The following is a 25,507-nucleotide window of genomic DNA, read 5'->3' on the forward strand; positions in this document are numbered from 1 at the left end:
AAATGATCCTTAAATTCCTTCCAGAAAAAGAAAAAGTCAACCTTATTACAATGAGTACAGTAATTGCAAATGAATTTTTGTGCTCATGTCATGGAATAGATGCATGCCAGTTGCATTCAGTGATGCACTGCATTCCACTCTCTGATTTTAAAACCTCTGTAGGGAAGTTGCTGTAAGAAACTGAAATGCAATTTCCTTGCAATAAAATTCTTTCTTAGTCATGACCCAGCCCTAAAGGGTTATGGGCTCGGGCAAGCAGTTGGTTACTCACTCTCTCCTTTCTGGTCTAAATCGGGTTGGAATATGTATCAAAGGAAGCCATAAAGTGGTTGGAGAGATTAAAAAACAACAACAACAATGTTTAGACTGAATGTCTTGACGGTCCATCCATTCACTTCTGCTTTGAAAATGGTGAGTAATTACAGCTGTAAGGGGCATACAGATACAGTGACTTCACGTGGTGTTAGGAATAAGGATATTTGGATTTTAGCCTGAGCTTTCCACTAACAAGCTGTGTGTTCCTGGGCAAATATTTAACCTCTCTGGGTGTCAAGTTCTCCACCTGCACAGTTAGTGGGCTGACCTGGAAGACCTCTGAGATCTTATATGGCTCTCATATGCCATGGGCTATTACTTAGATTGTTTTTTAGCTCAATTGAAATAATTGTATCCTCTATTGCCTGCCTCCCCAAAGCCCACAGCATGCAGGCTCCCAAATGCAAGATTTGGGGCACCTGCTTCATTTTCCTAGGCCCAGATTTTCTGCAAGCAGTTCTATATTTGGGCTTATGTATTCAACTATATGACATGGTGAGATCATTGGTCAAAAGGCATTGGATTTCTGTCTCATCTAGATATTTATAAGGCATTGAAAAAATTCATTCAAATCCATTTCAAAAGAGTAGATTCTAACGTGGGCAAGCAAACTGGTTTCTTCATATGCGCACACACAAATATAACTGCATAAATATGACATATCATACATGCCAGATTTGGGGGTTTGAAGAGTTTCTTTTTATACTTTATGTCATTGAGGTACAGATCCTGAGTGTACCAACAAATGAATTTTGACAAATGTGTATGATCCTGTTATCAATATCCCAAGCAAGACACAAAGCACTGCTCAGAAAGTTTTCTCATGCCCCTTCCTAGTCAAACCGTCTTCTTCCAGGAACAACAATTATTATCCCCACAAATTAGTTTTGCCTATTCTCTTTTCTCTTTTTTTTTTTTTTTTTTTTTTTTTGAGATGGAGTCTCGCTCTGTCTCCCAGGCTGGAGTGCAGTGGTGCGATCTTGGCTCACCGCAAGCTCCGCCTCCTGGGTTCACGCCATTCTCCTGCTTCAGCGTTCCCAGTAGCCGGGACTACAGGCGCTCGCCACCACGCCTGGCTTAATTTTTTTTTTGTATTTTTTAGTAGAGACGGGGTTTCACCGTGTTAACCAGGATGGTCTCGATCTCCTGACCTCATGATCCGCCCGCCTCAGCCTCCCAAAATCCTGGGATTACAGGCGTGAGCCACTGCGCCTGGTCCGATTTTGCCTATTCTTGAACTGGATGTATTACATAATATAAATATCTTGGGTAGATGCATTCATGTGATTGCATGTATTTTTAGTTTGTTCCTTTTTTGCTGAGTAGTATTTCATTGTGTGAACATACCACAATTTGCTTATCTATGCTTCTGTTGAAAGACATTCGGATTAATTCCAAGTTTTTATGATTACAAATTAAGTGGAGTAACAATTTCTTTACACAACTTTTTGGACATCTTTTTACTTTTGTGTGTAAATACCTAAAATTAGAATTGCTAGGTCAAAGGTTATGTGTATGTTTAACTTTAAGAGAAATTGTCAGTTTTCCAAAGTGGTTATATTATTTTACTTTCCACCAGCAATATGTGAGTAATCCACAGCTCTACCTTCTCTCTGACACTGAGTAGTTTTAATTTTAGGAATTCTAATGGATATATGTTTTTTTTGTAGTTTTAATTTGCATTTCCCTAATGTATTTAATATATTTTCATGTGTTCATTGTCTATCATGAATATTTTATCCTGGTATGTGGCTATACTTTTTATTTTTATTAATGTCTTGAATTTTTTTTTTTTTTTTTTTTGAGACAAAGTCTTTTTCTGTTGCCCAGGCTGGAGTACAGTGGCACAATCTTGGCTCACTGCAGCCTTCTGCCTTCCAGGTTCCAGCGATTCTCCTGCCTCAGCCTCCTGGGTGGCTGGGATTACAGGTGCATGTCACCACGCCAGGCTAATTTTTGTATTTTTAGTAGAGTCAGGGTTTCACCGTGTTGGCCAAGCTGGTCTCAAACTCCTGACCTCAGAGGATCCGCCTGCCTCAGCTTCCCAAAGTGCTGGGATTACAGGCATGAGCCACCACGTCTGGCCAATGTCTTGAATTTTGATAAGTCCTGTTTATCCACTTTTCCCTTTATAGTCAGTACTCTTTGCATTTTGTCTATAAATTGTTGCCAGATCATAAGTTCACAAAGATAGTCCCCAGTTGTTTATTTTATAGATTTAACTTTTACATTATGTCTGTAATACTTCTCTGCTTAATTTCTGTGTATAATATAATAAGTTAGTCATATCTCTCACTTTTTCTTGATATGGATATCCACTTTATCCACCCTCTTTTGTCGAAAAAAAAATCATTTTACTAATAAATTTTATTGACAGTTTGTAAAAAAAAAAAAAAATCTTGACCATAAATGGATGGGACTGTTTCTGGGCTTTGTATATTGTACCATCAATCTATTATCTAGCCTTCTTTGAATACCACATTCTCTTGATTGCTATAGCATTATACTAAGTCTTGAAATTATGTAGAGTAAGTACTCCCACTTTGTTATTCTTTTGCAAGAGTGTTTTACTGATTCTAGGCCTTTTACATTTCCGTTTAAATTTTAGTTTTAAAAAATATTCCTGCTAGGCATGTGATTGGAATTGCATTGAATCTATAGATTAATTTGAGGACAGTTGGGATATTAACAATATCGAGTCTTGTAATCCATGTATATGGTATATTCCTCCATTTATTTATTTATTTTTAATTGAAAAAGCATGTTTATTTGGGTAAAATCAAAGTATTTATCAGTAAAGTCCTCTGAGATGCTCATATAAAAAGACACTATAGACACATAAAATATCATTATTGTTATTATCATCATTAATAGCTAGCCTAGTACTTTAATGATTTCCTTGTTCTCTTTAAAAAAATTTTTTTTTATTTCCATAGGTTTTTGAGGAACAGGTGTGTTTGGTTACATGAGTAAGTTCTTTAGTGGTCACTCCTGATATTTTGGTGCACCCATCACCTGAGCAATATACACTGAACCCAATTTGTAGTCTTTTATCCCTCACCTGCCTCCCACCCTTTCCCCTGAGTCCCCAAAGTCCATTGTATCATTTTTATGCCTTTCCATATTCTCAGCAATATTGTGTAGTTTCCAATGTACACATCTTTCACATATATTGTTAAATGTACCCCTAAAGTATGTTATGTTTTGTGCTATTGTATTTTAATTTCCAATTGTTGATTGATAGCACATAGAAATAGAATTGATATTTGTATATTTGTCTTGAATTCCCAAACTTTGATCAAATCATGTCATCACTTCTTATCTAGTAGATCTAGTAGATATTATGGGGTTTTTTGGCTTTTCTTGTGGGGGTAGATTCCTTAGGATTTTCTTCATATACAATCATGTCAAAAATGAAAACAACTTTAATTCCTCTTTTCTAACTTTTATGTCTATTGCAATGATTAAGGCAAGTACAATGTTGAATCAAATTAGTGAAATAAACATACTTTTTATTTGTCTTAGTGGAAAATGTTTAGTATTTCACTATTAAGTATAATGTTAGCTGGAGATTTTTCATAAATTCCTTTTATCATATTGAGGAAACTATCCTCTATCCCAAGTTCGCTGAGAGTTTGTTTAATTTTGTTAAATGCTCTTTCCATATCTATTGAAATGAACATGGGATTTTTTCCTTTTTGATTTACATACAAAAATCAACAAATTAAAAAGTTTTCTCAAAAAGTTAATGAAATTGGCTGGGTGCGGTGGCTCACGCCTGTAATCCCAGCACTTTGGGAGGCCGAGGCAGGCAGATCATGAGGTCAGGAGATCAAGACCACCCTGGCTAACATGGTGAAACCCTGTCTCTACTAAAAACACACACACAAAAATTAGCCGGGCGTGGTGGTGGGTGCCTGTAGTCCCAGCTACTCGGGAGGCTCAGTCAGGAGAATGGCGTGAACCTGGGAGGCAGAGCTTGCAGTGAGCCAAGATCACGCCACTGCACTCCAGCCTGGGCGACAGAGCAAGACTCTGTCCCCTCCCCCCCAAAAAAAGTTAATAAACCTCTAGCAAGATTAAGAAAAAACAAATCACAAAATATCAAAGTCAAGAATAAAAGAGGAACTACCACACAGATCCTACAGACATTAGAAGGAGAATAAAAAAATATGAGCAGGTCTATACCAACAATTTTGACAACATAGATGATTTACATTGATTGATGTTTGAATGTAAACCAATATTGTATTTTTTTTTTTTTTGACACAGTCTTGCTCCAGGCTGGAGTGCAGTAGCATGATCTCAGCTCACTGCAACCTCTGCCTCCTGGGTTCAAGTGATTCTCCTGCCTCAGCCTCCCGAGTAGCTGGGATTGCAGGCATGCACCACCACGCCCAGCTAATTTTTCTATTTTTAGTAGAGACGAGGTTTTACCATGTTGGCCAGGCTGGTCTTGAACTCCTTCCCTTAGGTGGTCCACCCACCTCGGCTTCTCAAAGTGCTGGGATTACCGGCATGAGCCACCATACCCAGCCCAATATTGTATTAAGATAAGCACTATTTGGTCATGATGTATTGTCCTTTTTATATATTGCAGGAATTTAAGTTACTAATATTTTGTTAGGGATTTTTTCTTTGTATGTTAATGGGAAATATTGCCTTGTAAATTCTTTTGTAAGAATTTACAAAAGAATCCCTTTTCAGATTTTGGTATTAGGGTTATATGGCCTCATAAAACTAATTGAGATGTGTGCACTGCCCATCACCACCACCCGCGACCCCTGCCCACCGTCTACTTTCCAGAAAAGTTTGTGTAAGGTTGACTTTTGTTTCTTTGTTCTTAAATGTTTGGTAGAATTCACTCCCAAAGGCACCTGGCCCAGGATGGTTTTTTTTGTTTTGTTTCTTTTTTTTTTGTGAGAAGGTTATAAATTACAAGTTCAATTTTTAAAATAGGTACACTATTATACAGATTGTATATTCCTTCTTTCATCACTTTGGAAATTACATTTTTCTTTTTTTTTTCTTTTTTTGAGACAGAGTCTTGCTCTGTCTCCCAGGCTGGAGTACAGTGGTGTGATCTCGGCTCACTGCTACCTTCGCCTCCCAGGTCAAGTGATTCTCCTGCTTCAGCCTCCCGAGTAGCTGGGATTACAGGCATGTGCTGCCACACTTGGCTAATTTTTGTATTTTTAGTAGAGACGGGGTTTCACTATGTTGGCCAGGCTGGTCTTGAACTCCTGACTTCGTGATCCACCTGCCTCGGCCTCCCAAAGTGCTGGGATTACAAGTGTGAGCCACTGCACCTGGCCGGAAATTATATTTTTCAAGGCATCTGTCCTTTTCATCTATATTGTCAACATTGTTGACATAGTGCTGTTCATAATATATATTTTTATTATCCTTCTAATGTCTGCAGGATCTGTAGTGATAGTTCCTCTTTTATTCTTGACATTGATATTTTGTGATTTCTTTATTTTTTCTAAACCTTGCTAGAGGTTTATTAATTTTATTATCTTTTTGAAAAAACTTAATTTGTTGATTTTTGCATTATTTGAGATTAATTCTTTCTGTTCTTATCTTTACTTCCTTTCAATTACTTAAAATGATTTGCATTTCTTTTTACAGATTTTTAAGGTGGAAGAGATAATTGATTTTAGAAATAACTGTTTTCTAATATAAGCATGAAAAGCTATGAATTTCCTTTTAAGTGCTGTTTTAGCTGCATCTTACAAATTCCAACTTGTTGTATTTTTTATTGCTTAGCTCAAAATATTTTCTAATTTCTTTTGTGATTTCCTCTTTGACCAATGGATTATTTAGAAATATGTTGCTTAGTTTCCAAATATTTGGAAATTTATTGATATCTTTTTATTACTGATTTTTACTTTAATTCTGTTGGGGGTCAGAAAAAATATTCTGTGGTTTCCATACTTTAAAATTTATTGAAAGCTTTTAATATTGTCTTTTTTGTTAATTTTTTTTTTTTTTTTTTGAGAGGGAGTCTTGCTCAGTTGCCCAGGCTGGAGTGCAGTGGCGGGATCTCGGCTCACTGCAAGCTCCGCCTCCTGGGTTCCCACCATTCTCCTGCCTTAGCCTCCCGAGTAGCTGGGACTACAGGCGCCCACCACCACACCCAGCTAATTTTTTTGTGTGTGTTTTTAGTAGAGACAGGGTTTCACCATGTTAGCCAGGATGGTCTTGATCTCCTGACCTTGTGATCCACCTGCCTTGGCCTCCCAAAGTGCTGGGATTACAGGTGTGAGCCACTGTGCCCGGCTGTTAATATGACATGTATGCTTGAAAAGGAAGTATATTCTGCATCTCTTGGATAACAGACTAGATAAAAGTCCATTAGATCACATGTTGATGGTGCTGTTCAAATATAATATAATGCTATTAGCTTTAAAAAATTTACTTGTTTTATCGTTTGCTAAAAATGAGGTGTTGAAGTCTCCAATAATGATTGTGAATTTGTCTATTTCTCCCTTTAGTTTTGTCAATTTGTTTTATGTACTTTGAGGCTCTGTTATCAGATGTAAATTTAAATTTACACATTTAAATTTTTTTGAATAAATTCAACCTTTTATTATCATAAAACATTTCTCTTTATCTTGGACATTGACTCTTGTGTGAAGACTACTTTCTCTGATATAAATGTAGTCACAATGGCTTTCTTGTGATAAGTATTTACATGATTTTTTTTTTACTTTTATATTGTTTGTGTCTTTATAATTAAAGTGGATTTCTTACTGATAGCATATAGTTGTCTTGTGTTGTTACCCATTCTGATAATCTCTGTTTGTAAATGGAGTTTTTGAGCTCTTTGTATTTAATGTAGATTGACAGAGTTCAGCTGGCTATAGTTTTTATTGCCTTTTTTCCCCCTTCCACGTGAAGTTTTCTTTTGTCATATATTGTCTAAATAGATTCCTAGGTGTCATACTCTCAGCTTGAGCTGCTTTCTATCTCTCAAGGAAAGGAGATCAATGGAACATATTGCACTAAATAGAAGCAAATAAACTGGGAAGTGGAAAATAAGTCAGTTGGGCACATAGGTTCTAGGGTGGATCACACAATTCATGGTCATTTTAAAGAGAGGACTTATCAGAGGATCAGTGTCAACACTGGTGGTTCTTTTCCAGGGCCAGCACCACCCCTGACAATGCTAAATATTTTCTTTGGTGATTTGTGGGAATAATAATTAAGGGAGTAAATGATGTATTGTTAGACGGAAAGGTTAGCCAATTGTTGTGCAGATCATATACATAATGATATGTTGGAGGAATAATCATTAGTAAACAAAAGGCATGTCAATACGTATATCTTCAGCTGATACATTAAAAAACAAAGTTAAACATTTCAAAGCTCATAAAGATGAGCAAGATTAGCAGAAACAAAACATCTTGAAGTCAACATGGATAATAAAATGATTATTTCACTGCAGGAGTCCAATAATTTGAAAACACTATTTTGAGACTACAATTCAGACACAGTAGTAAAACACGTCAGAATAATGACATTACTTATATACTTAGCACCAGCATACTGTGTCCAGTTCTGGATTCCCTGGTTAATGTGGGGGAACTACATAAATTTCAGAGAAGAATTAGAACTTTGATTTTAGATGCACAAGAATAATTACAGATAACTGTCAAAACTTCACATTTAACTGATATTAAGACTCAGAAAGGTTGAAGCAAGTTATTGGAAGCCACATAGTTAATATATGGCAGAATTGTGACTACAGCCTTGACTCTTAATCTCTTGTCTATTGCTCCTTCCAGTTCTCAATGTGAATTAGTAATTCTGAAATTAAAGGAGATGAGAAAATATGCAGGGTAGTAAGATTATTTATTTTAGAAAGAAAATGACAGTACAGATACAATATCTATCATTGTATTAGTCTGTTCTCACGCCGCTATTATGAAGTACCCGAGGCTGGGTAATTTATAAAGGAAAGATGTTTAATTGACTCACAATTCCACAAGGCTAGGGACGCCTCAGGAAACTTACAATCATGGCGGAAGGGGAAGCAAACACATCCTTCTTCACATGGCAGCAGGAAAGAGAAGTGCCAAGCAAAGGAGGAAGAGCCCCTTATAATACCAACAGATCTCATGAGAACTATCACGAGAACAGCATGGAGTGTAGATAACCACTCCCATAATTAAATTGCTTTCAACTGAATCCCTGTCATGGCACATGGGGATTATCGGAACTACAATTCAAGATGAGATTTGGATGGGGACACAACCAAACTATATCAATTATCAAGCCTATGAAATATTCTAATTTAAAAGATAGTGACTAGACATTCTTTATCTTCTTGAACAAAGAACTTTATTTCCACTGAGGACTAAACAAGAGGAAATGCACAAAAATGTGCAAGAGGCAGAATTTAAGAAAGACATGAAAGAACTATTCCAAATAGGAATTATTACTAAAATTAATATGGTAGCGTATAATATCTGGTCCCCAGAGGTTTGATTCTTTTAAAAATTAGGATATAGTTTCACCTATCTAAGATGGTAAAACTTACAGATAAGAGAAGTAAACAAAATATTTGTTCAAAATCCCTAAAATTTCATACTAGATATTTTTATGTGCTCGTATTTTTTGCTTGTTTCTATTTTTCTTGCAAGATCATTCCAAGAAAGATAAACAAAACGTGAGGCCAATTGAATGTTCTTGGTCTTAGTACTATTTAATGCCATTCCTAGAGTGGGCTGATTTCCTGCTAAGCCTTTATTGTGATATTACTGCTTCTATCTTTTATTGTAAACTACAGAGCTGTGGTGTTAGGTGGGACAATTTACTTAAGCACTCATCTTGGCTGACTAAAATGTGGTCACAAGATTTATTAGAGAGTATCATATTGCTTGTCAATGGCAAATGGAATTTTTGATAAATACTGTAGCAAAATTTTAAATTGTCAGATTGCTAATGATTCAAAATAATAACTTATTATTAGTTTATGGGAGAAATAAGATCCTCATGCCACAAACTACATAAAAAACTCATTAAAGCTAAATTACTTGTAGTGACTTTTGCTTACATGACAGTTTTAAAATGAAAAGCAAATTCAAGTAACATTAAAATCTGTATTACATAATTTAAAAGATATATAAACTGGAACAACTTCAATGATCTTAGAAATTAAAGATTTCTTTTTGTTATTTACTTTTTCCCAGAAAGAGTCCCTACTATTAGTAAAACAATATAGCATCTTTGATAATTAAAAGTAAATTTAAGTTCTTTTATTTTTGTTTTTTTGAGAAGGAGTCTCGCTCTGTCACCCAGGCTGGAGTGCAGTGGTGCGATCTCGGCTCACTGCAACCTCTGCCTCCCGGGTTCAAGTGGTTCTCCTGCCTCAGCCTCCAGAGTAGCTGGGACTACAGGTGCATGCCACCACGCCTGGCTAATTTTTTTGTATTTTTAGTAGAGACGGGGTTTCACTATGTTGGCCAGGCTTGTCTCAAACTCCTGACCTCATGATCCACCGCCTCGGCCTCCCAAAGTGCTGGGATTACAGGCGTGAGCCACCGAGCCCCGCCTGAAGTTCTTTTTTAGACAAATACTTTCAACCAAGAAAAATAACTGTGTTTTAGTTCATTTCGAGGTTGATTCTTTTCTATTAGAGTGTTTACAGATAATTCTGACAAAGGTCACACAACAGAAGCATTATTTTTCTTCCAAGAATGCACCTCTGTTAGAGATAATAACAAAATGAGAATCAATGAAGGGAAAAAAATGTTTGTTTTCTTGACTATATGTAGGGTCCATATGTTACCAAATTTATAAAGAACGAAAAACATTCACTCTATAACATCTGGTTGTTTTGGGTGGCATAAGTGTTTTTAAAAATATCTAATATTTTAGTTTTTTTTCCATTGAGGAAATGTGCACCCATTTTAATATATTCTAAAGTATTTTGCTGTGTCATAGAATCTGCAGCATTCATGTTTTCGGCCCAGTCATATCTCCATATAGAGAGAGGAATTATGTGTAGTTGACTGGATAAAAGCTTGAACAATGGAGTGAATATTTGATGGAGAGCTGGTTTCAGATTTTGACTCTTCCTGTGAATGAGCACTGTGGGCGAGTCACTTAACCTTTCTCTTCTTTGTGCTTGTGGACAATGGTTCAATTACATTCTTTTGATTCTGTAACAAGAGAAGTAACATTCATCTCTGACTTACCTAATATCTTTGCTTGTCCCTATGCTTACTCACTGTGAGAGAGGGCAGAACACCCTGGCAAATTCAGGAAAGCTTGGAGTGACCACATGGCAGCCCTGTAGGATGTCCACAGTATTCTTCCACCCTGCAGGGGATACCTATACCCCTCTCTATTTTGGACAAAATGAATCTTAAGAGATCATCTTTAATGGTTGTAAATAGATGAATATTGCCATTGTTCAGTTTAAAACTACACATGTGATAAACATTATCTGAATATTAATTCCACAATGCCTTATGATAATTAGAACTACACCAGAGTAAGATCTTCCCTCCTACAACCTAATAGAGTGAATTTTTTAAGATGGTACTATTTCCAGACAGTCAAATATTTCAGACAGAATAGCACCAGATCTATTTTGAGGACTCCCATGAACTTCCACAGCATAATATTTTATTTACTTCTGATACTTTTAATAAATATGGAGAATGTCTTAGCTCAGACTGCCATACTAAAATACCACAGACTGCATGGTTTAAGCAACAGAAATTAATCTTCTCACAGTTCTAGAGGTTGGAAAATCAAAAACTGAGATCTGGCAAGGTTCAGTTTTTGGTAAGGTCTATCTTCCTTGCTTGTAGTTGGCCACCTTGTTAACGTGTCTTCACATGGCCTGTCCTCTGTGCATGTGCAAGGAGATATTTCTCTCTCTCTTCCTCTTCTTAGAAGCCCACCAGTTTTATTGGATTAGGGCCCCACCCTAGTAACCTCATTTAACCTTAATTACTTCCTAAGGACATTATCTCTAAATATGGTCACATTAGGGGTTAGAGCCTCAACATATGAACTTGGGATAGAGGAGGGCACAGTTCAGTCTATAACAGAAAATAAATATGGAGATTTATTGGCACTGTCTCAACTGCTGAAATCTTTTTTTTTTTTTTTTGAGATACAAAATTACTTAAATGTGTAACTAAATGTGACTTGATTTTTAAATTTTGGTAGTGTTTTTAAAGATAAAATACTTTTGTGTCTTTGCCCAGCTTTGACAGACTTTTATATTTACAAAATACATTCAGATATTTCATAGATTAGAAAACAACCTTTGTGACATTACTAGCTTTTGGGTTCAGAAAATCACCATAGCCTTAGAGTGCCTTTATAAGAACTACATGAGGTGCAAGAAACATCAACATGATATAAAGTCAGAGAGATTGAGTTCTGTACCTTCACTATAAAAATTATAAAACCGAGGTGTAAAGAAAGCCACAGGCAAATTAGCAACTAAGGCACTTATGCAACCTTGACCAGCCTTCTGACTCTCAACTTCACCTTGCTTTCGTCAGTACTCCATCCAGCAATCTCTCTTGCTTCTATCCAGGTTTTTTTAAAGTTTAGAATTAAATTTAAAACTCTGCTGCAGGATGCATGCCAATGTAACCTGAGTCTATAGCTGAGCAGATTTTTATGCCTGTGAAGTGGTAGCAAAACTTTGACCTTATACATTGATCCAATAAATCTGAATTTCAAAGTAAATAGAGATTCTTAGGAATTAAAAAGGTCATAAGATGACCTTATTCAAAAGAATTATGTAATAAATATGACATTATTGTTGGCAGGTTTAATGTTCATCAGATGGACTAGAATATTGATAAGATATTGTATAGGTTATTTTATGAAATACATTGATAGCAGTTAAGTAATCAACAATGATTGTCACTTATTCAGTACCTATCAGGAACACAGCATTAAATAGAAAAATGACACAATGACTCTGCTTCCCAAATTGCAGACAACCTTTCAATGGCATTTAAAGTATTTTAAACAAATATGAAACATATTCATTGTCTCATAAACTAAGGATGTTTATAACAAGAGCAACATAATTAAAATTGAAAATAAAATCACAAATATTGTAAAACTAGTGAATATTTTATTATATCCCAAACCATTGTAGTGAAAACTGCCAATTTACTACTCAGTACAAGTCAGACATAGGGGTGAGGTGGAACCAAAGGGAAGGGAAAGAGGGATGCTAAATAAATGCTTGTCCTTTGGGATGCTGAAATCCACCTGATGTTAGCGTATTAATTTGCTTAACCACTGCTGGTCTCTTACCCCAGCCTGAGTGCCTCAGTGAGATAGTGGAGAAAGGCAACTCTCTGCTTTCACAGTGAGTTGTAAAATACTTTTGCTAATAATAGTGTAGATAAGTGCCTGGTTCAGATGGGGTTAGAGCAAGGGCACGGAACATTCCAGCCTTGGGTGGAAAAAAAATCTCAGTGGTGTTACCGAGCCCAAATGTCATATAAACTGCTGAAAAGCAATAATTAAACTTACACCTTTAAGTTTGTTAAATCAATTATCTAAAAAGCTCCACCCCTGTGGAAAAAAATAAACCAGTGTGAGTCTGCTGTTGACAACTACAGTGATTACATGGGACATGTGGTTTGAGATTATTTGGATTAAGAACAAATTGTATGTGTGCAGTGTTCAACTACTCAGGAAATATTGTGATTCTTCTAGACATGTTCACTCTTATATGATATCAACTTAGATAAAGCCAAAGGTGTCCCCAGAAGGGCATCAAACATAGTTTATAGGTCTATGTGTTTATAGGTCTATGTGTTTTTTAAAAAAAATTAATGTGCTTTATTTTAGATCTTTTAAAAATTATTTAATTTTTATTTTATTTTATGGTGATTATTATTTTTCAGAGACAGGGTCTCACTCTGTTACCCAGTCTGGAGTACAATGGCACCACTATAGCCCACTGCAGCCTCAAATTTCTGGGCTCAAGCAATCCTCCCACTTCAGCATCCCAAGTAGGTGGGTAGATAAAATTATAAAGTTCTGAATTATAAAACTTTCCTAAATGCTACTTATAAGGAAAATATTGTCATATAGGGCGAGTAGAGGATAGAATGGACTATATTGAAAACATGAAGATTTTCATAGTCCATGGCAACAAACCTCAATATAGCACCTGTTTAAGAAACCAGAGACCTCATTCAGTCTTGAAGAAAGAAGACTGATGGAAGAAACAGCCATGTGTTAAATTCTGCACCTCCTGTTGAGGTTATGGAGATTGTAAAGAAGAATCTATGACCCTGTGCTTTCCTTTGATTTGTCTAATAAGTGTGCATATATGTATGCACATGTTTGAAGTCTTCCTTTTTCTTACATCTCAGAGTCAGCAACTGCCTCTTTTCTCTATATGGGTTTGTCTTTTAATGTGGATTATAAGATTCTCTAAGAAAACACCATACCACTACGCCTGCTGTGATACAAACCTATGATGAGTGCTCAACATATTAGACCAGCCTATCAATGATTAGCCTCCTCTCTGGAAGCAAGAGTGGCATTTACCAATTGATTTTTACCAGACAACTGAAGAGTCATCTTCTTCCTAGGAAAATTGATTATTTTTATCTAGAAGAGATTATTTTTCTAAAGAAGAGTTCACTCTGCGTTTGCTCTGCTGAATTGGCACTAAGAATTATTTAAGTCCAAAACATGACTAGTCTCCAGTCACCTCAAGTTCTGTAGATATACCACACAATTACCTAGAGGCATCTCAATTAAGTGAGCATGACTGTCCCAATTAGGCAAGAGTCCTAACTATTAAATATCATTAGACTTAATTTGATGCCCTGGGAAAACTCTTGATGAAGCCTATCCCACTAAGGGCAGAGCACTGTCTGCTTAAATTCAAAGCAACATGCTCAGGACACACTTCTACACTGAGGTTTATCAAGCCTCAAATAATATAATTGAGGATCACATTCTCCAGGTTTATAGAAACATAAAACATGAATGCTGAAAAGAAATTTGAAAATATTATTGCATTTGACCCTCTTACTTTACAGACGAGGAAATAAAAGCCTGTGAAGTTGTGGTTAATTAGTTCAGAGGAATGAGAGTAGATTTTAAGCCTCCTGACTCTTCCAGCCAAGGGCTCTTTATATGATACTATCATTCATCCTAAGCAATGTCAGCAACTGAGGCACATCTCTAAAGTGATGACCTCTTAACATAGTTATGTTGTTGGCGATGGTACCAAAATCATAAAATTACAATACTTTGAGTTCTAATTAATGTTTTAACCTTAAGGAAGCCAATCTTACTGCATCTGATTTTTGTTATTTGTAAATTAGAGATAATTTTGTCTATCTCATGAGGTTGTGAAGATTAAAGAAAATGTTGCATGAAAAGGTGCTTGTAAAAGGTAAAGATTTCTGTAACTATAATGCTAAACTGGAGGTGAAAATTTGTCTTTAGAAGCTTATCTGTGATTTTTGGTTCCAAATGGTAGATCAAGTACATGTGTTTATCTCTCTTCTATCACTCTCCCTCGCCCCATGAAACCTCACTAAAATAGTAGTAGAGAATAAAGAAGATAAAACCCCAAACAGTAAAAAAAAACAAAAAAGATAGGGGTAGATATCAACAGACAAGAACTTGTAACAGATTTCTGAAGACCAACAGGAAATGAAGGACTGGTGGTGGGTGATGCAGTTGGCCAGTGGACAACACAGCCATGAGTTCACGTGGAGAGATCCATGACCCTGGCTGGAGTTTATCCTCACTTAAGAACTCTGAAAAGGATTAGGCCTCAGAAATGGAAGACACTACTAAAGGTAAAGAAAAAGCTGTGGAAATGACAAAAGAAAATTTAAATTCTGTGTATAATCCAGTTGATCTCCAGTAACAAAATGCCTGGCATCAAGGTATCTACCCACTGCCACTACCACTGCCACTGCAACCACAGCAACCAAAGGACTTTTCTCTAAAGAAGCTGAAGTAACTATCTGGGGGAAATTAGGGTAGATGGTGTGGGAGTTGACAATCCACATCAAAACTCTCTGTACTCTGCCATTTAGGGACACCAAAGCATGATAGCTCATTCCTTGTTAGTTCTTCCTAGAGAGAAGGCTGTTGGTTATGGAGATTATAAAGAAGATCCCTGCTTCTATACTATCACCCAGAGTGAAATTTTATGTTGCCTTGTTCATTGATATAATAATAATATTATTCATTAATATAATAATATATATTACTAATATAACAAAGAAAGAAAGTTTTTGTGGAAATCCTATAGCATGAAAGGGAAAGAAATAAATAAAAATATTAACCTCAGAGAAAATAAAAGAATCCAGGAAACAGAAGAGGATAAAACAAAAATCTCTAAATAGTATTCTTAGACATATTTAAGAAGATGATATTATGTCCATCAAAAAACACAAGGATATGAAAATGGGCAGAGAAAAAGAAAGAGCTTCTGGAATTTAAAAATTATTGCTGAAAGGAAAAGAAAAAACAAAGCAAAATTTATAAAAGAAGTATTTAAGTAGATAAAATCTTTTAGAAAACAGTCAAATGACTGACTATATATGGAAAAGAAAGAAGATATGTGAAAAGATTAAAAAAAGATAACCAATCCAGCAAATATATTATGCAAATAACGAGTTTCAGAAAGAAAGAATAATAAAATCAGATGAGAAGATATATTATCAAAACAAACACATTTCTTGTAGAGAAGGATATAGACATTCGTATTGAAGGAACTCAACAACATCTAATAACATCAGTGAAAACCACATATGTAGGAGCATCTGCTGGAAATTTCAGAACACTTAAGATTAAAAACAAGTCTCTAAAAGCTTCCAGAGAAAATATATGTAAATTTAAGTATAATATATATATATATACATACACGCAAACACACACACACAGTTGACTCTGAAACAACATGAGGCTTAGGAGCACTGACCTGCATGCAGTCAAAAATCTGCATATAACTTTTCACTCCCCAAAAACTTAACTACTCATAACCTACTGTTGACCAGAAGCCTTACTTATAAACAGTTGATTAACACATATTGTGTATATTATATGTATTGTATACTGTATTCTTACAATAAAGTAAGCTATAGAAAAGAAAATATTAAGAATATCATAAGGAAAATATGATTCAAATATTCACTATTCATTAAGTGGAGGTGGATCACCATAAAGATCTTCATCCTTGTTATCTTCATACAGAGTAGGCTGAGGAGGAGGAGGAAGAGGAGATTTTGGTCTTGTTGTCTGAGAGATGGCAAAGGCAGAAGAAAATCCACATATAAGTGGACTCATGCAATTCAAAATCATGTTGTTCAAGGGTCAATTGTACATACATATATATACATGTACACATATCTAGATAGATAGATAGATGATAGATAGATACATAGATAGATACATAGATAGACAGATCACTCTGGATATGATAAGCCAACAAAACAATACCTTCCAAGCTGGAAATGTGATATACAAACCAGCCAAACTATCAAACATGGTATCAGAATAAAACTCTGAAGAGAGACAACCTTCCAAGCAAACTTTCCTAGGAGTTTTTGTTGTTGTTGTTGTTGTTTGTTTGTTTTTTGAGATGGAGTCTCGCTCTGTCACCCAGAGTGACAGAGTGCAGTGGCTCGGGTGCAGTGGTGAGATCTCGGCTCACTGCAGCCTCCGCCTCGCGGGTTGAAGCAATTCTCCTGCCTCAGCCTCCTGCGTAGCTGGGACTACAGGTGCGCACTGCCACACCCGGCTAATTTTTGTATTTTTAGTTGAGACAGGGTTTCACCATGTTGGCCAGGATGGTCTTGATCTCCTGACCTCACAATCCACCCACCTCGGCCTCCCAAAGTGGTGGGATTTCAGCCGTGAGCCACTGCACCTGGCCTTTCCTAGGAGTTTTTGAGGATATTCTTCGGCAAAAGGAGGGAATGGACAAAGAAAAAGAGGTGGGAACTCAAGTAAATAATCTATCCAAAGCAAGAAAACAGTTGAAGGAAGTCAAAGAAGGACAGCTGCTCAGCAGGCCCACAGAGCAACCAGGACAGAGGGAAGGAGGAAACAACTCTTATAGGATCACTCCGACAAGGGCAGAAATGAAACTACAGAGAATAAATGATAAAGATAGAGTCTGATAACAATTGAAAATATGATAAAAGCAAATGGTTCAAGAACAAAACAAGCAAAAGTATCAATAGAAAAGCTTACACAAAAGGAAATTCCAATGAAAAATTTACAATTGTGCTAATATAAATAACTATTACTGATTTTCAAACTTTAGAAAAAACCTAGAGTCACAGCACAGAAAACTTAACTAGGCTTATAGAATATAAATTTCCCTGTGCTTATAGGATATTATGGGCATGTCAATGTAAGAATGAAATTATAAATGATAGAAATTGGAAGGTTTGTAGCCAGGGAAAAAAGCTGTAGGAGATGGTGGAAATGAGTAATGCCTCAGCTGAGAAAGTGTGGAGTCATAAGATACTTACTGTCTTTGGTTGAATAAGAAATAAAAAATGTAAATATAATTTTTCTTAGAGTTGCAAAGGTAGTGTTTAGAGGAAGCAAAAAAAATGATGTAATTACACTTGGGAGAAGATCAACAGTGGTGGTGGAGAATGTAAATATACTAAATTCTTTTTAAATTCTACAGATAAACCCTAAAATAAACCCTAAACTTAATAAATCAAGTTATAACAGTATAAGCATATTGCTTAGAAATACAGGGTTAACTATCTAAGGAATACAGGAGTTAAAAGTTATTCCTTCATGAGAGATTAGAGAAGGAAGTGATGAAGCAAAAAAGGGGCTGCTCCTTTTTATAATGCACAGTAGTGGACATTGTTGGTTGACTATCCAGCATCTATCCACCCCTTCTTCACTCCTAAGAGAACCCTGATTTTGTTTTTATTCATGGAGCTCAAGGGAGGCCAGTTCTACCTAAAACTCTAAGAATAATCCTACTTCTTTTGATTGGGATGCTGGTTTGCCCAGTGGAATGCAAAAGGAAGAGTTCTGGGGTATGGAAGGGGGTGTTTTTGAGAAAGGTGCCCCTCGCTACTGAGAGAGAACTATAGGGAGATAAGCTCTATCCTCTTCCTGATGGTGTTGCCATATCCAGATAGGTCACCGAGAGCCACTGTAGCGATTTAAGGGTGAGATTCACACTGAGAATAATAAAACAGAGAATTGGAAAGAACTCAGGCTTCCTGACATCTGTGAGCTGCTAAATCAACCAGCCCTGCCCTCCCTTTGGCATACTGTAAACTGAGATCATAATTGCCTATTTTTTTTCTCTGTTGATCAAGTCTTTTGTTCCTTATAGCCAAAAACATCCAAACTGACGTATAAAGTCCTCCTGTATGGCTTGATTTTCTAAAGTACGTGCAAGTATTATATTCATTAAAAACACTTAAGATAAAAACATCATATTTAATGTTACAAATTTTACTCCAGGCATACAGAGTCCTAGCTCTGCATTTCACATCCTTAAAACATTGTGTTTTAAATGATTATCAAGTGGCAACTAAAGTCATTGCAAAAATTTGTAAAAGTAAAATGAAAGTCTCTGGTTGTCTCTTGTCTCTGCTACAGGAGTCAATAGCCATTGACATTATGCACCTTTCCAGATACTAGCATGCATAGTTTTTGTGATTATGTATTCTACTAAAAAAAATTAGAGCATACTATAGATACTCATCTACAACTTTCTTTTTCATACATTATGTCATAGATACACTTTCTTGTCTATGAACACATAGTCAACTTATTCTTTTTTGTGACTGTACGGAATTCTGCAGATAGGCCACAATTTATTACAGCTGCATCTTATTAATGGATATTTAGCTTGCCTCCAATTTTTCACTAATACAACAACAAAAATGCTACCGGAAGCATTCAGGCACATGCTTTTTCGTGCAAGTATTTTTCTAACATTAATTCCAAGATGTCAAATTGCTGGTTCAAAGGATATATGTGTTTTCAGTTTTAATAGACAGAATGGAAAACCTCAACCCCTGAAATGGTTTGTAACATTTTACATGCCCACTAACAATGTATGAGTAGCTATTTCCCTGTATCTTTACCAACCACTGATCTCATCGATCTTTTAAAATTTTACTTGATGAAATGGGCAAACATGCTAGTTCACTGTTGTTTTAATTTGACTTTCTCTAATAATTCCCTCTTCTTTTCATATGTTTATTAGTCATTTATGTATTTTATTTGTATCTCTCCATTATTATGACTTTTCTATTTAGCGATTAGTCTTTTTCTTGTTATTGTGTAGTTATTTGTCTCTTTGGGATATTCGTTTTATTATATATGATGCAGGTATTTTTTCCCAGGCTATTGTTTGTGTTAGGTTTTTAATTTATAAGTATTCCAATATTACCCTCCAGGGCTTTAAACACTTGGGTAAGATTATTTATTTGTGTGACCTTTCTCTTTACATTAAAAATAAATCAAAGCAATACCAAGCTACTGAGCAAATTCGTACTGAATGCTCACTCTGTCCAGTAATCACAGAAGACACTAAGGCAAAAAGACAATCCTGATTGCAAACAGCATCCTGTACAAGAAGCAGATAGACCTATAAAGAAACAATTCTACTCCAGTAAGTTTATAACATAATGTACATTGGGAACAAGACAGAAAGAACACCTTAAACTACCTATGGATTATCAGGGAAGAACTCACAGAGAAAAAATAATTTTTATTTCTATGAATTCTTAACTTTTATACACATCGATTTGACTTGACTGTTGCATTCTTAGTATATACCTGTATTGTATGAATTTAATATAATTCACACCTCCTTCATAGACTTTTCTTTTAAAAAATTGTATTCTCAAAAATTTTAATAAATTCTTTCAAATCTATGTATCTCATTGCCATTAAACTATACATTTTTAAGAAGCAATTGAAGGATGAGTGTTAGGAATGTGAGAAAGATAATTCCTTTGTTTTCTTTTCTTTTCTTTTCTTTTTTTTTTTTTGTTTTCTCTTTTTTGAGACGGATTCTTCCTCTTGTTGCCCAGGCTGGAGTGCAGTGGCACAATCTCGGCTCACTGCAAGCTCGCCTCCCTTCCATTTTTCTGCCTCAGCCTCCTGAGTAGCTGGGACTACAGGCGCGCAGCACCACACCCAGCTAATTTTTTGTATTTTTAGTAGAGAGGGGTTTCACCATGTTGGCCAGGATGGTCTGGATCTCTTGACCTCATGATCCGCCCACCTTGGCCTCCCAAAGTGTTGGGATTACAGGCATGAGCCACCACACTCAACCTCTTCTGTTTTCTTAAAGCATTCATTCTAACATTTCTACTCTGATTTTTCAATAATCTGAAATTTTTTCATATTTACAGAAATATGAAACACCTAGCAACTTTCTAGAAATAATTATATTCAATTTTCAAGACTAATTTATAAATTCATGTGATTATGAAAAATAACACTTCTTCCCAATTCCCTACACAGCCTCTTCATCCAAACACACTGACTTTTAAAGAAGGAAAACATGTTAGAATGTTTCTTTTAAATCTTTAATAACTTCCTTTGATCGGCTTCTCCTTTTTTTGACTTTGGCATTTGCCTAGTCTTGCATCATCTATCCCACAGACAACTTAAAATAAAATGGTGAACACACTGCTTATAGTATCTCAGTACCTCTTTCACTGTTTAAGTTATTCAGTAAAATTGGTAGGCTAGCTTACTATCAACAAGAAGCCATGGAGTCTTTTTTTTTTTTTTTCTTTTATTATTATTATTATTATTATTATTATACTTTAGGTTTTATGGTACATGTGCGCAATGTGCAGGTAAATTACACATGTATACATGTGCCATGCTGGTGCGCTGCACCCACCAACTCGTCATCTAGCATTAGGTATATCTCCCAATGCTATCCCTCCCCCCTCCCCCCACCCCACAACAGTCCCCAGAGTGTGATGTTCCCCTTCCTGTGTCCATGTGTTCTCATTGTTCAATTCCCACCTATGAGTGAGAATATGCGGTGTTTGGTTTTTTGTTCTTGCGATAGTTTACTGAGAATGATGATTTCCAATTTCATCCATGTCCCTACAAAGGACGTGAACTCATCATTTTTTATGGTTGCATAGTATTCCATGGTGTATATGTGCCACATTTTCTTAATCCAGTCTATCATTGTTGGACATTTGGGTTGGTTCCAAGTCTTTGCTATTGTGAATAATGCCGCAATAAACATACGTGTGCATGTGTCTTTATAGCAGCATGATTTATAGTCCTTTGGGTATATACCCAGTAATGGGATGGCTGGGTCGAATGGAATTTCTAGTTCTAGATCCCTGAGGAATCGCCACACTGACTTCCACAAGGGTTGAACTAGTTTACAGTCCCACCAACAGTGTAAAAGTGTTCCTATTTCTCCACATCCTCTCCAGCACCTGTTGTTTCCTGACTTTTTAATCATTGCCATTCTAACTGGTGTGAGATGGTATCTCATTGTGGTTTTGATTTGCATTTCTCTGATGGCCAGTGATGGTGAGCATTTTTTCATGTGTTTTTTGGCTGCATAAATGTCTTCTTTTGAGAAGTGTCTGTTCATGTCCTTCGCCCACTTTTTGATGGGGTTGTTTGTTTTTTTCTTGTAAATTTGTTGGAGTTCATTGTAGATTCTGGATATTAGCCCTTTGTCAGATGAGTAGGTTGCGAAAATTTTCTCCCATTTTGTAGGTTGCCTGTTCACTCTGATGGTAGTTTCTTTTGCTGTGCAGAAGTTCGAGTTTAATTAGATCCCATTTGTCAATTTTGGCTTTTGTTGCCATTGCTTTTGGTGTTTTAGACATGAAGTCCTTGCCCATGCCTATGTCCTGAATGGTAATGCCTAGGTTTTCTTCTAGGGTTTTTATGGTTTTAGGTCTAACATTTAAGTCTTTAATCCATCTTGAATTGATTTTTGTATAAGGTGTAAGGAAGGGATCCAGTTTCAGCTTTCTACATATGGCTAGCCAGTTTTCCCAGCACCATTTATTAAATATGGAATCCTTTCCCCATTTCTTGTTTTTGTCAGGTTTGTCAAAGATCAGATACTTGTAGATATGTGGCATTATTTCTGACGGCTCTGTTCTGTTCCATTGATCTATATCTCTGTTTTGGTAACAGTACCATGCTGTTTTGGTTACTGTAGCCTTGTAGTATAGTTTGAAGTCAGGTAGTCAATTAGGAAAAGAGCAAGTCAAATTGTCCCTGTTTGCAGATGACATGATAGTATATCTAGAAAACCCCATTGTCTCAGCCCAAAATCTCCTTAAGCTGATAAGCAACTTCAGCAAAGTCTCAGGATACAAAATCAATGTGCAAAAATCACAAGCATTCTTATACATCAATAACAGACAAACAGAGAGCCAAATCATGAGTGAACTCCCATTCACAATTGCTTCAAAGAGAATAAAATACCTAGGAATCCAACTTACAAGGGATGTCAAAGACCTCTTCAAGGAGAACTACAAACCACTGCTCAAGGAAATAAAAGAGGATACAAACAAATGGAAGAACATTCCATGCTCATGGGTAGGAAGAATCAATATCATGAAAATGGCCATCCTTCCCAAGGTAATTTACAGATTCAATGCCATCCCCATCAAGCTACCAATGACTTTCTTCACAGAATTGGAAAAACTACTTTAAAGTTCATATGGAACCAAAAAAGAGCCCACATCGCCAAGTCAATCCTAAGCCAAAAGAACAAAGCTGGAGGCATGGGGTCTTGAAATACTTGTAACATCCCAGTCCTCAGCCCAGTTCTGTTACTATGACCTTTATAGCATCTGCCATTCTTCTCCACTCATTCCTTACTCAGGTCAGTCTTTTATCAATATTTATCTGCAAAACACAAATTTAGTCTCCAAGTATCTATTACTCCATCCCAATAAAGGCAGGGCATAACCTTTGAATGCCCTGAATTTTCTAATAAAAAAAAAAGTCTAAGTAAATTGGCTCTACCTGTAGTTCTAAGCAAGCAGAGATTTGTTTCTAAATAGCTCTGGGGGATTTCACCATATGACTCCTATTAATGGAAATTGTTGAGCTAATATCTCCGTGTGACATTACAAATATTAGCTTCCCGTCAAACTTTGTTTGGAACTTTTCTGTATTTCTTTTACTGTTAGAATAAGAATTGTAAATCTGGAAAGGATTTTCAAGAGCAGTCAATTCAGCCTTCTAATATTACAGCTGAATAAATAGGTTTCTAGGCATTGTTACTGACCATTAAATGGCTACATTTGAATAATTTAATCCATTGACTTTACAAACTGATGTGGAATTTAGGGAAGATGTTTATAGGAATAATCTACATAAAAGATATGAAGTAGTGAGCAAAATTGGACCATCACCCAGGTTACTGAATTCAGTGCTTCAAAAATTTTCTTTTACCCTATAAGCATTATCATTAATGGTTGTGTCAATATTTAGAAGTTGCCCATTTACAAGATTATATTATGGAGTACATGTTAAGGCTCATCAGAGAAGCCAGCTAAAGGTTCATTATGATTCATGGGGCTAACACGGTAGAATCATCTTTCTAGAGTGTTTTTTTGCCATGGCTACCAAAATGTAAAGTCTTAACATTTCAGTAACGTCATAAAAATTAGATTTTACAAGTTTTAGCTGAGTGGGTTCCTACTGCAGAGGTTATAATAAACTCCTGTTGGATTTTTAGTGAAGTTAAAACAATTCTGAATAGCTTTTGAATAGAAGATGGCCAAGCCACAAGATATGCAAACAGCCTTGCTTGCATCTGGCATGCCAGTGATTCTCCCGCTCTCGTAACGTTTCAGTTCTTCTTAGCCATTTGCAGAAATTAAAATTATTTATAGGTTCAGTCAGTTTAATTAGAAAAAATGAGATTCCTGTGTTTCTTTTAGGATTTTTTTTTTTTCATTTTTGGTATGGAAGAAATTGGCTTTTTTAAAAAACCTTTTAGTAAGTTTTTATAAATAATATTTTAACACATTACTAGGATTACACAGGCACATGGTGTACTTTGCAAGCTGTTGTTGCCCTTTCGAATGTCTCCTCGGTGGAGAAGCAGCATTTGGCATTCATTCATGCATGATCCAGGATCTTTTGAGTTTATATTTGTGGTGGCCATAGTGACCTAGGTTTTAGCAAAGGCCATACTATTTCAATTGATATCTTTTTTATCTTTGTCTGTTTAGCTTCTATTCCAATTAAGGTAGACTGTTTTGAAAACCAACAGTTTATACAGTTTGTTTCTTCTCAGGAAGGGGCAAATATGTGACTAAGTAAAAGAAATTCATCAGTATTGGTATTACATGTTCAAACCTGAAATTTTCTCAGAAAAGAAGTTCTTTCTTAATGTATATATTTCTATCTGGAAAATTGCTTTTTCATCAAAATTTTTTTTAAGAAATGAATGATCATGTATTTAGATTCACAAATATTACAATTGTACATGTGGGAGTTTCTTGTTTTTTTGTTACTTTAGAGGATTTTAATTTCTCTCATTGCCTACAGAACAAATGACTTTCATTTCCCCATATATTAGGTTTTATCATGGTGGAATGATGATTTAATGATTGCAGCGTAACTATTCATGTTATTTTTACTTTGTACCTCCTCAGGAATGTCTCATTAAATGACATCAAAGCCTGATTCTGCAATTAGAAAAGCGTTTATATTAACTGGATTTTGAAAAGAGAAAAGAACAATAAAACCAACCCCAAATTCTTCAAACAACAAAAGAGGAAACACAGCAACCCCCTTCCCCAAATTTTGGCATTTGTTCACCTCTTTTAACCCTTGCTTTTTTGTAAAATAAAAACTTATTGGAGAAATTGTTGTGAGCAAAAGGTCTTAACTGCAAAAAAAAAAAAATCCTTTTAGGAGTGTTTAAAATAAAATGACAGAGTATATTTATGGAGCCTGGACAATGCATCCTTTTCTCATATTTTCCAGTTTTGTAATGCCTAAGTACTCGTCTAGAATCTGAATTTAGTAATGCCAATATTGGACTCTTTCACATACATTCTATAGAGATATTAGTAAACTCATGACAACCAACTAACCAACCAGGCAAACAAAAACATATTTAGAAACCCAAACTGTAAGGCACAGCTCATGCACACACACACAAAATTTCATCCCAAGGTACGTGTTAGCTTTG

The 25,507-nt window shown here is 35.8% G+C and overlaps 1 protein-coding gene and 1 long non-coding RNA gene across 5 annotated transcripts in view; one reads left to right on the forward strand and one right to left on the reverse strand.

Annotated features, from left to right (window-relative positions):
- Positions 1-25,507, reverse strand: part of RND3 (Rho family GTPase 3) — a 123,794-nt gene that overhangs the window by 27,801 nt on the left and 70,486 nt on the right. The window lies entirely within an intron of this gene.
- LOC134737684 (uncharacterized) lies at positions 201-25,178 on the forward strand. The gene is made up of 3 exons (XR_010122810.1): positions 201-411; positions 13,218-13,329; positions 24,966-25,178. It is a non-coding gene; the product is annotated as an uncharacterized LOC134737684 (long non-coding RNA).

The sequence above is a fragment of the Pongo pygmaeus genome, chromosome 11, assembly GCF_028885625.2.
Source record: "Pongo pygmaeus isolate AG05252 chromosome 11, NHGRI_mPonPyg2-v2.0_pri, whole genome shotgun sequence".
NCBI classification, from domain to species: Eukaryota; Metazoa; Chordata; class Mammalia; order Primates; family Hominidae; genus Pongo; species Pongo pygmaeus.